The 13,572-nt window shown below is 35.5% G+C and overlaps 1 protein-coding gene across 2 annotated transcripts in view; it reads right to left on the bottom strand.

Moving 5' to 3' along the window:
• TMEM38B (transmembrane protein 38B) overlaps nt 1–13,572 on the bottom strand; it is a 54,496-nt gene that overhangs the window by 21,292 nt on the left and 19,632 nt on the right. The window lies entirely within an intron of this gene.

Here is a 13,572-nt window from a genome sequence, read left to right as displayed (position 1 = left end):
AGAAAACAGTAAAATATACTGTTTTAAGCCAGACCATTTTTTATATGTAAGAGTCTATGAGGACAAAGATTCCTATTTACAGAGTACATTTCCAGGTGTGGTAGCACACTCCTGTAATTCCAGCTACTCTGGAAGCTGAGTCAGGAAGATCCCAAGTTCAAGACCAGCCTCAGAAACTTGGCAAGACCCTGACTCAAAATTTAAAAGAGGGACAGGGGCTCCATGGTAGAGTGCCCCTGGGTTCAATTCCCAGTACTAAAAAAAGTAAAATAAAATACCTTGCATGAACAAAGGACTGGATTATCCTAGGCTCCAACCACTCGATATCTACAATCCCTTAGGTAAGTTATTAACCCTTCATGCCTCTGCCTGAGTTACATGATCTGTGAAGGGCGAAACTAGACTTACCTCACAAGATTCATGAAGGTTTAAGTAAGATAATAAATGTAAAGCACTAAGGAAAGAGTCTAAGACATAATAAATGATATATAAATGACTATCATTACTGTGGTTTTGTAATGCCCAACAACACAAATGGAACCAGTAAAATGCTTATCAATAAAAGAATAAATATAGATATTAAAATAACAGATTATACAACAATAGGAAGGAATGCACTATGGCTACACACAAAAACACACAGATGAATCTTAGTAACATAATATCAAGTAACAAAATAAAGGCCCAGGAAACTACAGTCTTTATGATATCCCATTTTAAAGTGGGGTTCATGGTCTAGGGGTCTATATAGCTCAGTGCTGTACTATGTTCTTAGCATGTGTAATGGCCTGGATTCAATCCCAGCACCACAAAAAATAAATTAAAATAGGGCCCCAAACAAATAAAAACTAAAAACTAGTATTTATTCACCTATGTAATAAAAATTTTTCTAAAAGGTAAGATAAATACAACCTTTAGGATAAAGGTAATCTGTGAAAAATTAGGAGATAGGACAGAGGAAGAAAATGTATAAGTGTATGTAAATTACTGGTAATGTCCAGTCCTTAGGTTGGGTGCAATGAAGTGAGAACGTAAATTAGTATGAACATTTTGGGAAATTATTTGGCATTATAAAATAGAGTTTAAGAATCATTTTCCCTATATCTCAATATTACTCTTAAGCACATGCTAAGAGAAAATCTTGCATATTACTTGAGTAATTATGTATAAATTTTCTTAGAAATACTGTTTACGATAGGAAAAAGTAGAACAGAGAAATGGCAAGATTTTGATGTGATGATTCTGTTATGCTATACAATGGTGAAAACTGATAAATTACAACCACACACAATAAAAATGAATTCAGGAACAGAGGTTGAACAAAAACAGGAAGTCACAGAAAAACACACGATTCCATTTATAAAACTTCAAAAAATAGACTTTTTTTTTTTTTGCGGTGCTGGGGATTAGAATACTGTTTTGAGATATAAACATTGCTAAACCCACATAGAAAAGCAAATGAATAACAAGCACAAAATTATGATAATGATTACCTCTAAGGAAGGAAGAAAGGCGACTGGAGAAGATACTGGGGACATCAAAACTAATGGAAGGGTTCTGGGAAGGCAGTAGTGATTGCATATGTCTTGATTTACTAAATCCCACAGAAAAACAGAGCAACACGAGAGCCAACAACAAAATCCCATACACAATACTTACAACAAAACCATGCGACAAGGTAATCCCTCAGACCCCAAAAGCAAGTGGGTAGAGACGAATCACCAAGACTCAGAGACCAGCACTACTTGGCTGGAAGAAGCAGTCAAGAAGGTAGCTCAAGAACAAAATAACACTAAAAGGGCTAATGGGCATTTACCAGAAAACATAGTAGGCCAATCTGGAAAAAAAAAAAACACCACCACAAAAATGGCTAAAATTTGAGGGTTTCTGGCTGTGTGGGGGGTATGGGTGTGTGTGTTTTAGTTACTAGGAATAACCTAGGACCCTATGCATGCGAGGCAAGCTTTCTACCACTTAGCTACATCATCAGCCCTTTTTATCGTATTCTGAGACAGGATCTTGCTAAATTGCCCAGTTTGACCTAGAATTTGTAATCCCCCTGCCTCAACCTCCCACCTAGCTAGGATTGCAGCGGCGCATCATCACATATGGCATATTTAATATCAGATAAGACAAATGGTCCACGATAGAAGATGTGAAAGGTTTTGAGTGATTTAGTCAGTAGGACCTTTCAAAACTGATCCACCAGGCTATCTTCTAGAACAGGCACCACATTGAAAACAAACTGCTGGAATAGAATCAAAACAGAACAGGATAGACCAAAATGGGAGGAGGAGAAAAGATCCAGGAAATCTTGGGGAATGTGTCATCATCATCTTTTGAATGCTACATAAAAACAACAGAAGCTCTATGAAGTTAGAAAAATCTTTCCTAAATTTTACCTGATTCGGAAAGCCTCAAGAAAACCAAATTTATATAAATATGACCAACAGAAAATTATCAAGGTCAAATATCATGCAAACTTATTATAATAAAAGAAAAAAAGCAAAGTAGGTCCCTACAATCAGAACACTCAGGATGTTTCCACAAATCAGATCAGAACTGTGGCTCACTATTTCAAAAAAAAAGAAAAACCTGAAGACATTAAGAAAGTGATATAAGACATAAAAGCACAGCAAACATCAGAATTAGAAAAAACTGAAAACTAAGAATACTGAATAAGAAATAAAAGGAAAAAAATCATTTCAGAAATGAGAACTAAACCAGGAAACATAAAGAAAAAGAAACACGAGAGTGCATCCAAAGAAATAGAGGAATAGGTAAAAATATTTTAATTTTTAAAAAGACAGATAAAAAAAATTCATTAAAGAAAGGTAAAAAAGGACCCAATATGCCAGTAGTAGAGTTCCTAAAGAAAAATAAGTCCAGAAGAGAGTACAAATACTCAATTTTTCCAAATAAAAAAAGATTTGTGACATACTAAAAAGAACATATCACATACTTGAGGATACTGATCTAAAATGACCAATCAAGACATGTTTTATTTAAATTATTAGGCTCTAATAAAAACAAAATCTTTGGGGAACAGGGGAGCGGGGGGGATGTGCCTTATAAGGGCAAGAAAATTTAAAAATCATCAGAATTTTCCACAGCAATGCTTTAAGTCCGGGAAAAAAAGTGGAATAGTATATTTAAAATATCAATGGTAGTGTGAGTCAATGATTTTATAGTCAATAAAATTGGCTTTTGAGTACAAAGGACACAAATCAAACTTATGTGAAAACTCTGGAACTACTGTTCCTGATGAAAATTACTTCAACATAATCTTTAGACAACCAAAATAAACGATGTATAGTCATAAGAATTGGTATTAAGTTAGCTGAAAAATAAGACTGAATGAAAACTGAAAAGGGAAGAGCATAGTATAAAATGGCTATGATGCTATTAGCATGCAGAATGGTGCATTTGTATTAAACATAAGAGAGTAAAATATGTAATGTGTGTATGCAAACAGTTTTCACAATTAAGAAAGTGGAAAGAGAGCCTAGGGACTGAGAGAAAATCTTTGCCAGCTACTCCTCTGATAGGAGGTTAATATCTAGAACACATAAAGAACTCAAAAAACTCAATGCAAAATTAAAATAACCCAATCATTAAATGGGCAAAAGAACAAAATGGAAACACAAATGGCCGACAAATAGATGAAAAAATGTTCAACATCTCTAGCAATCAGAAAAATGCAAACCAAGATTTTAGCTCACTCTAGTCAGAATGGTAATTATCAAGAATACAAATAAAAAATAAATGCTGGCATAAATGTGGGCAAAAGGTATACTCAAATATTGTTGGTGCCACTGCAAATTAGTACAACCACTTTGGAAAGCAGTATGGAGGTTCCTCAGAAACTAGGAATGAAACTACCATATGACCCAGCTATCCTTCCCTTGGTATTTATTCAAAAGAACTAAAATTAGCATACTATAGTGAAATAGCCACAACAATGTTTGTAGCAGCACAATTCACAATAGCCAATTTATGGAATCAACCCAGATGCCCTTCAATAGATAAATGAATCAAGAAAATGTGGTATATATACACAATGGAGTTTTATCAGCAATAAATAAAGAACGAAATATGGCATTTGCCAGTAAATGGATGGAAATGGAGAAAATCATATTAAGTGAAATAAGCCAGACTCAGAAAATGAAGTGTCGGGGCAATCCAAGATGGCGGACTAGAGGGTGACTGCATCTCCTGTCGCTCCAGAACCCAGGATTCAAGAAGGGGAGGCATTGAGAGACTCGGACTAACATAGAGCCACGGGGTGAGTCTCCCCTACCGGGTGAAGCTCAGCACGGGCGGCAGGCCCGGATAGGGGCGGCTTCTCAGAGCAGGGCAGGGCAGCTAGAGTCTTCCCCAGGCAGCCCTGCTCCCTCTGGCAGCGGGTGCCTTCCACGGCTAGCTTCTCGGAGCAGGCCACCCGGTGAGAGCCTTTCTGCACAGAGCCAGCTCCAAGTCCAGGAGCCAGCAGCGAGCTCTGGCCCACAGGCAGCTTTAGGGACCAGGGCAGGGCAGCCAGGGACTTTCCCAAGCAGCCCTGCTCCCTCCGGCAGCAGGCTCCTTTCACGGCCAGCTTCTCAGAGCAGACAGCCCAGTGAGAGCCTTTCCACACAACCAGCTCCAAGCCCTGGAACCAGTAGTGGGCTAGGGGCAGCTTTCTTCGGAAGCACTGCATTATCAAGTTCCTCCAAGACTTCAGGCTACTGAAGGCTGGGAGGTGATATACTGGAAATCTACAAGGACACTATAAGCCAACAGAGGAAATCTGTAATATCTCAGAGTCCCACTGATATCTGACCAATATGAGAAAACAAGGGAAGAAAATGTCCCAAACAAACCTAGATACTTTATCAATAAAACCCAATGACAGCACAGCAGAAGAAATGTCAGAAAGGGAGTACAGAATGTACATAATTAAAACAATCAGGGAAGCAAACAAAAAGATGTAAGAGCAAATGCAGGCATTGAAGGAGTAGATGAAAGAGCAAATGCAGGCATTAAATGATCACACCAATCAACAGTTAAAAGAACAAATACAGGAAGCAAGAGATCATTTCGATAAAGAGTTAGAGATACTGAAAAAAAAAAACAGAAATCCTTGAAATGAAGGAAACAATAAACCAAGTTAAAAACTGTATAGAAAGCATAACCAATTGGATAGAACACCTGGAAGACAGAACCTCAGACACTGAAGACAAAATATTTAATCTTCATAACAAAGTTGAACAAACAGAGAAGATGGTAAGAAATCATGAACAGAATCTACAAGAATTATGGGATATCATGAAAAGGCCAAATTTAAGAATTATTGAGATTGAGAAAGGTTTAGAGAAACATACCAAAGGAATGAAAAATCTATTCAATGAAACAAATATCAGAAAATTTCCCAAATCTGAAGAATGAAATGGAAAACCAAGTACAAGAGGCTTATAGGACTCCAAATATACAAAATTACAACAGACCCACACCAAGGCACATTATTATGAAAATACCTAACATACAAAATAAAGACAGAATTTTAAAGGCCATGAGAGAAAAAAATCAAATTATCTTCAGGGGGGAAACCAATAAGAATATCAGCAGATTTTTCAATCCAGACCCTAAAAGCTAGAAGGGCCTGGAACAAATTTACCAAGCCCTGAAAGAAAACGGATGCCAACCAAGAATCTTATACCCAGCAAAACTTACTTTCAGATTTGACTATGAAATAAGATCCTCCCATGACAAACAAAAGCTTAAAGAATTTATAAAAAGAAAGTCGGCATTACAGAACATTCTCAGCAAAATATTCCATGAGGAAGAGATGAAAAACAACAATGCAAATCAGCAACGGGAGGAATTAGCCTAAAGGAATAGCCAAATAAAGGAGAAAGCAAATCATGTCAAAAAATAAAAATGAGTCAAATGACTGGGAATATAAATCATATCACAATAATAACCCTGAATGTTAATGGCCTGAACGCATCAATCAAAAGACATAGACTGACAGGTTGGATTAAAAAGAAAAATCCATCCTCATTTCAGATAATGTGTCAGAAGGGATAAAGAAGGACATTACATACTGCTTGAGGGAAGCATAAATCAGCAATACATAACAATCATAAATATCTATGCCCCGAACATTGGTTTATCCATGTATGTCAAACAAATCCTTCTCAATTCCAGAAATCAAATAGACCCCAACACAATAATACTAGGCAATTTTAACACACCTTCTCATCCCTGGATAGATCTTCCAGACAAAAAATGAATAAAGAAACCATAGATCTCAATAACACAATCAACAATTTAGACTTAACGGACGTATACAGAATATACCATCCAACAAAGAACAAATACACTTTCTTCTCAGCAGCACATGGATCCTTCTCTAAAATAGACCATAACTTATGCCACAAAGCTACTGTTAGCAAATACAAGAAGATAGAGATACTACCTTGTATTCTATCAGATCATAATGGATTGAAATTAGAAATAAATGACAGAATAAAAGACAGAAACTTCTCCAATACCTGGAGGTTAAATAATATGCTATTATATGATGAATGGATAACAGAAGACATAAGGAGGGAAATAAAAAATTCTTAGAAGTAAACGAGAACAAAGACACATCATATCAAAATCCTTGGGACACTATGAAAGCAGTACTTAGAGGAAGATTTATTTCATGGGGCGCATTCAACAAAAGAAGTAGAAATCAACAAATAAACGACTTAACACTACAGCTCAAAGCCCTAGAAAAAGAAGAGCAGACCGACAGAAAAAGTAGTAGAAGACAGGAAATAGTTAAAATCAGAGCCGAAATCAACAAAATTGAAACAAAAGAAACAATCGGAAAAATTAACAAAATAAATAGTTGGTTCTTTGAAAAAATAAACAAAATTGATAAACCCTTAGCCACGCTAACAAAGAGAAAGAGGAAGAAAACTCAAATTACTAAAATTCAGAATGAACAAGGAAATATCACAACAGACACGAGTGAAATATAAAACATAATTAGAAGCTATTTTGAAAATCTATACTCCAACAAAACAGAAAACCTCGAAGACATCAACAAGTTTCTAGAGACATATGAATTACCTAAACTGAACGAGGAGGACATACACAACTTAAATAAATCAATTTCAAGCAATGAAATAGAAGAGGTCATCAAAAGCCTACCAACAAAGAAAAGTCCGGGACCAGATGGGTTCTCAGCCGAGTTCTACAAAACCTTTAAAGAACAGCTCATTCCAATACTCCTCAAAGTATTCCATGAAATAGAAAAGGAGGGAACCCTCCCAAACTCATTCTATGAAGCCAATATCACCCTGATACCTAAAACACACAGAGACACATCAAGGAAAGAAAATTTCAGACCAATATCCTTAATGAACATCGACACAAAAACTCTCAACAAAATTTTAGCAAATCGCATACAAAAATATATTAAAAAGATAGTGCACCATGATCAAGTGGGTTTTATCCCAGGGACACAAGGTTGGTTCAACATCTGGAAATCAATAAATGTCATTCACCATATCAATAGACTTAAAGTCAAGAATCACATGATTATTTTGATAGATGCAGAAAAAGCATTCAATAAAATACAGCATCCCTTCATGCTAGAAAAGCACTAGAAAAAATTGGGATAGTGGGAACATTCCTTAACATTGTAAAGGCTATTTACGCTAAGACCATGGCCAATATCACTCTAAATGGTGAAAAACTGAAAGCATACCCCATAAAAACTGGAACAAGGCAGGGATGCCCTCTTTCACCACTTCTATTCAACATCGTTCTTGAAACTCTAGCCAGAGCAATTTGACAAACCAAAGAAATTAAAGGGATACAAATTGGAAAAGAAGAACTCAAACTATCCCTGTTTGCCTATGACATGATTATGTATTTAGAGGAACCTGGAAATTCCACCAGAAAACTTTTAGAACTCATAAGTGAATTCCATAAAGTAGCAGGTTATAAGATCAATGCTCATAAATTCAATGCATTTTTATACATAAGTGATGAATCTTCAGAAAGAGAAGTTAGGAAAACTACCCCATTCACAATAGCCTCGAAAAAAATAAAATACTTGGAATCAATCTCACAAAAGAGGTGAAAGACCTCTACAATGAGAACTATAGAACACTAAAGAAAGAAATTAAAGAAAACCTTAGAAGATGAAACTGTCTCCCATTTTCTTGGATAGGCAGAATTAATATTTTTAAAGTGGCCATACTACTAAAAGTGCTATACAGATTCAATGCAATTCCAATTAAAATCCCAATGACATACCTTACAGAAATAGAGCAAGCAATCATGAAATTCATCTGGAAGAATAATAAACCCAAAATAGCTAAAGCAATCCTCAGTAGAAAGAGCGAAGCAGAGGGTATCGCAATACCAGATCTTCAACTTTACTACAAAGCAATAGTAACAAAAACGGCATGGTATTGGTACCAAAATAGACAGAATAGAGGACATGGACACAAACCCAAATAAATACAATTTTCTCATACTAGACAAAGGTGCCAAAAATATGCAATGGAGTAAAGATAGCCTCTTCAACAAAAGGTGCTGGGAAAACTGGAAAACCATATGCAATAAAATGAAATTAAATCCCTATCTCTCACCCTGCACAAAACTCAACTCAAAATGGATCATGGACCTCGGAATCAGACCAGAGACCCTGCATCTTATACCAGAAAAAGTAGATCCAAATCTTCAACTTGTTGGCTTAGGATCAGACTTCCTTAACAGGACTCCATAGCACAAGAAATAAAAGCAAGAATCAACAACTGGGATAGATTCAAACTAAAAAGCTTTCTGTCAGCAAAGGAAACTATCAGTAATGTGAAGAGAGAGCCTACAGAGTAGGAGAATATCTTTACCACTCATACTTCAGATGGAGCGCTAATTTCCAGAATATATAAAGAACTCAAAAAACTCTACACCAAGAATACAAATAATCCAGTCAAAAAATGGGCTAAGGAAATGAACAGATACTTCACAGAAGAAGATGTACAAGCAATCAACAGATATATGAAAAAATGTTCAACATCTCTAGTAATAAGAGAAATGCAAATCAAAACTACCCTAAGATTCCATCTCACCCCAATTAGAATGGCGATTATCAAGAACACAAGCAACAATAGGTATTGGCGAGGATGTGGGGAAAAAGGTACATGCATACATTGCTGGTGGGGTTGCAAATTAGTGCAGCCACTCTGGAAAGCAGTATGGAGATTCCTCAGAAAGCTTGGAATGGAACCACCATTTGACCCAGCGATCCCACTCCTTGGCCTATACCCAAAGGACTTAAAATCAGCATACTACAGAGATACAGCCACATCAATGTTCATAGCTGCTCAATTCACCATAGCCAGATTGTGGAACCAACCTAGATATCCTTCAATTGATGAATGGATAAAGAAACTGTGGTGTATATATATACAATGGAATATTACTCAGCCATAAAGAATAATAAAATTATGGCATTTGCAGGCAAATGGATGAAATTGGAGAATATCATGCTAAGTGAGATAAGCCAATCTCAAAAAACCAAAAAACGAACGATCTCACTGATAAGCGGATGAGGACATATAATGGGGGGTGGGAGGGGTTAGCATTAGGGTTAGGGTTAGGGTTAGGTTTAGGGTTAGGGTTAAGGAGGGGGGCAAGAATGGAGGAAGGAAGGACTGTATAGCGGGAAAAGAGGGGTGGGAGGGGTGGGGGGAAGGAAAAAAAATAACAGAATGAATCAAACAACATTATCCTATGTGAATTTATGATTATACAAATGGTATGCCTTGACTCCATGTACAAACAAAGAAACAACATGTATCCCATTTGTTTACAATAAATAAATAAATAAATAGATATGAGCACACACAAAAAAAATGTGCATGTTCCAGCCTGGCCCAGACAAAAAAAAAAAAAAAAGAAAGAAAATGAAGTGTTGAGTGTTTTCTCTTGTATGTGGAGGCTAAAGCAAATAAGGGGGAAATGGCAGTGGGGGAAGGGATGGGTAGCATAAAGATACAGGGAAGATCAGTGGATTAGAAGTAGAATGAGAGGGAAAGGTGAAGAAAGGGCAAGGGAAAGAAATATGAAATGAATCTAACAGAATAATGTTATATACATATATGTTCCAAAGGGTATATCTCCTCTATGTATATGTAGAAAATGCAAATCAAAAATAAATAAATAAAGGAGTGAAAGGAAGACCTGTAGAGAAGAGAGAGAAAAGGGGGAGGGAGGAGGAAAAGAAAGAGGAAGGGGAATGGGGATTGAAATCAAATTCTTTGTATAATTATGTCAAAAGGAACCCAAATATTATGTACAAATATAATGCTCTAATAAAAAAGTTTTGGTAATCAAATTGATGATAGTCTTACTATACTCTAAAACTATTATGTGCATAATACAGAATAAAATAAATAAGCAATGTCAAAATATTTTAATTCTATTCCTTTAAAACCCAAAATTCTTCAAAGAAAGAAGATACCCATGTAATACAGATGAGTTAAATAAAAGTTGTATAGTCTTGAATTTGAATCAAAATATCAATGTGAACTCATGAGTTATTTTTTCTATATTTTTCTTAGCTCTGTTCACTGAAATGACCTAGAAACAAAGAACTCAGTAACAATGAACATCACACTAATGCTTCAGATTGTAGTTTTGAAATGCCATTGCTCTCACTAACAGATACTGGAGCTTCTTAAAAAGATTCCAGAAGAGAAGTACAGGATGATTTTTTTTTTTTTTTTTTTTTTTTTTGTACCAGGGATTGAACCCAGGGCTACTTAACCACCAAGCCACAACCCCAGTCCTTTTTTATATTTTGTTTAGAGACAGGGCCTCGCTAAGTTGCTTAGGCTGGCTTTGAACTTGTGATCGTCCTGCCTCAGCCTCCCAAGTCACTGGGATTATAAGCACACACCACCACGCCTGGCACAAGATAAATTTTATAACACCAACAGGCAAAGATGCTAATCCAAAATCTCAGAAGCCAATTTGAAGAGGCTCCCACTGGTCAAAGAATCAACACAAAAACTAAAATTGAAACTTATGAAATATGCTTGAATCCATGAGTTCATAATTACTATTATTTTTAAATTGGTCATCTTGAAAGATGACAGGATAGGTTCAATATATTGAAAACTGGTAAAGGAAAAGAAGTAAACAATTATCCTGTCTTTCTTATATGAACTGTACAACTGCTTTCCCAAATAGTAAATGACAAATTAGAAGTATCTGTTTAGAATAATATTCTATAACTGATAAATAAAAAAGAAAAAAATTACATCATTGCCATTTTACAATTCCCAATTAACTGTTACAGGCATTAAGTGTAAAAGACTGTTAATATCACAAGAGACCAAATCAGACAACCTAAAGCTATAAATAACTATAATATCAAGGGATGAACAGTGGGTGAAAAAATTATAAAAATATGAAAAGTGATTACTGTAAAAATAATAACTGTGTGTTATGATAATGGCTATTTAAGGTGGGAAGGAGGTTGTGATTAGAACAAAACACACAGAAAGAACTTCTGTGATGAGTGACAAAGCAGCATTTCGTAACTCGGGTAGAGGTTACAAGTATGTACAATATAATAATTTACTATGCCAATGTGGTTTTTGTGGCTTTCTGAATGTTCACTTTACAAACAAAAAAAAGATTTAAGTGGCAATTTTTTTCTTAATCTAAATAATGAATATACAAGATTCATTACAACATAATTCTTTGAATTTTACAAATATTTCTGAAATATGTTTCTACACATTAGCTGAAAGTCTAATATTGTTTATAGAGAAAACTCTTCTCTATAAAGACCATAATCTAAATGCCTCAGTTAAAATTCAGACCTTGCCATTAACCAACTCTTTAAGCCTTAATTTCCTCTTAGGTAAAATGGAAATAATAAAAGATCCGAGATTAATGAATAATTTGTTATTAATTCAGTATAACATGTCTTAGTTTAAGTCAAGAACTCACACATTTATAGACTTGCAATTTCACTGCATTTAAGAGATTAACTAATCAAGATCTGTAATTCCTTGATACTCAAATTCAGAAATTCCTCATGACAGTACCTAACAATCCATTCCTTTAGCAGTATATTTACTGAACCTAGAATACTACTTGGTACACAGTTAACAAAACAAAGTTCTTACTCTAATAAGCTGTTATTCTAGTGGATTTATACAGAGCAACATAAAAAAGTCAACAGATAATATGTCAGGAAGTAATAACTCTAAGTAGAAAAACAGAGAAGGATGATGTGATAGTCATGAAAGACCTTTCCAATAAACTATGACTCTTTTGGGAAAATAACATCACATAGAGAAGAAAGCAAGTTCAAAGGCACTGAAGAAGTAGAATAGCTCATGTGTTCAAGAAGTAGTGAATAGGGCCTGGAGCCATGGACGCCTATAACCGCAGCAGCTCAGGAGGATGAGGCAGGAGGATCAAGTGTTCAAAGCCAACCTCAGCAAAAAGCAAGGCACTAAGCAAGTCAGTGAGACCCTGTCTCTAAATAAAATACAACATAGGACTGGGGATGTAGCTCAGTGGTTGAGTGCCCCTGAGTCCAATCCCCCGTATGCCACCAACCCCCCCAAAAAGAAGTAGTGAACAGGAGTACAGTGGTAAGACATTACATCAAAGAGTAGAAGAAATATTTTGTAGGGATTTATAGGTTATGATAAAAGCTTGAGATTTTGTTCTTAATAAGGTAAGAAACTATAGCATAGGAGTGACATATTCCAACTTATTTTAAAAAATTCACTTCATATGTTGCAGGAAGAACAAATTCAGGAGATAATGAATAGAGCAGCTATACCTCTCAGGAAGGTACCGCAAGGGGCTGGGATTGTGACTCAGTGGTAGAGCACACTCACCTAGCATGGGTGAGGCACTGGGTTTGATTCTCAGAACCACATACAAATAAACATAAAAACAACTAATAAAAATATTTACAAAAAAAAAAAAAAAAAGAAGAAGAAGAAGAAAAAGAAGACGCTATTGCAACTATCCAGGCAAGAAGAGTTGTGGTTAGTACAACAGAAACAACTGTAAGTGTCAGATTCTGGATATGTTACTTTTATATTATTTCAACATCCATACACATAAAAAGAATTTTTCTAAAATGCTAATATCTTTTTTTAAAATTTTTTTTTAAATCTTGTAGAAATAAAATCCTTAAAAAAGTTTTTTTTTTTTTTTTAAACAAAAAGAAACTGGAAGACTATATTTAGGAGATTGTTAAACAAATCTATGAGAGGACTAGGGAGGTAGTTCAGTGGTAGAGAGCCTGCCTAGCATAAGTGAGGCCTTGATTTCCATCCAAGCACCAGGGTGGAAAAAACAAAAAAAGTTATGAGAGAGTGGCTGGCTGTCAAGTTTGAAGGCTCTTAAGTCAAATTTCTTATTTTGATTCTAGCCACTTACTAGATATGAAAGTTATAACAACATTTACATCTTGATTTCTCAGTTGGCAAATGGGAATAATAATAACAATAGCTACCTGAGACATAAAGGACTCCTGTGATATATGAAAAT

Source organism: Sciurus vulgaris (assembly GCF_902686455.1).
Source record: "Sciurus vulgaris genome assembly, chromosome: 15".
Lineage (NCBI taxonomy): Eukaryota > Metazoa > Chordata > Mammalia > Rodentia > Sciuridae > Sciurus > Sciurus vulgaris.
Note: the sequence above shows the minus strand (reverse complement) of the source record. Positions and strands in the feature narration are given on the sequence as shown.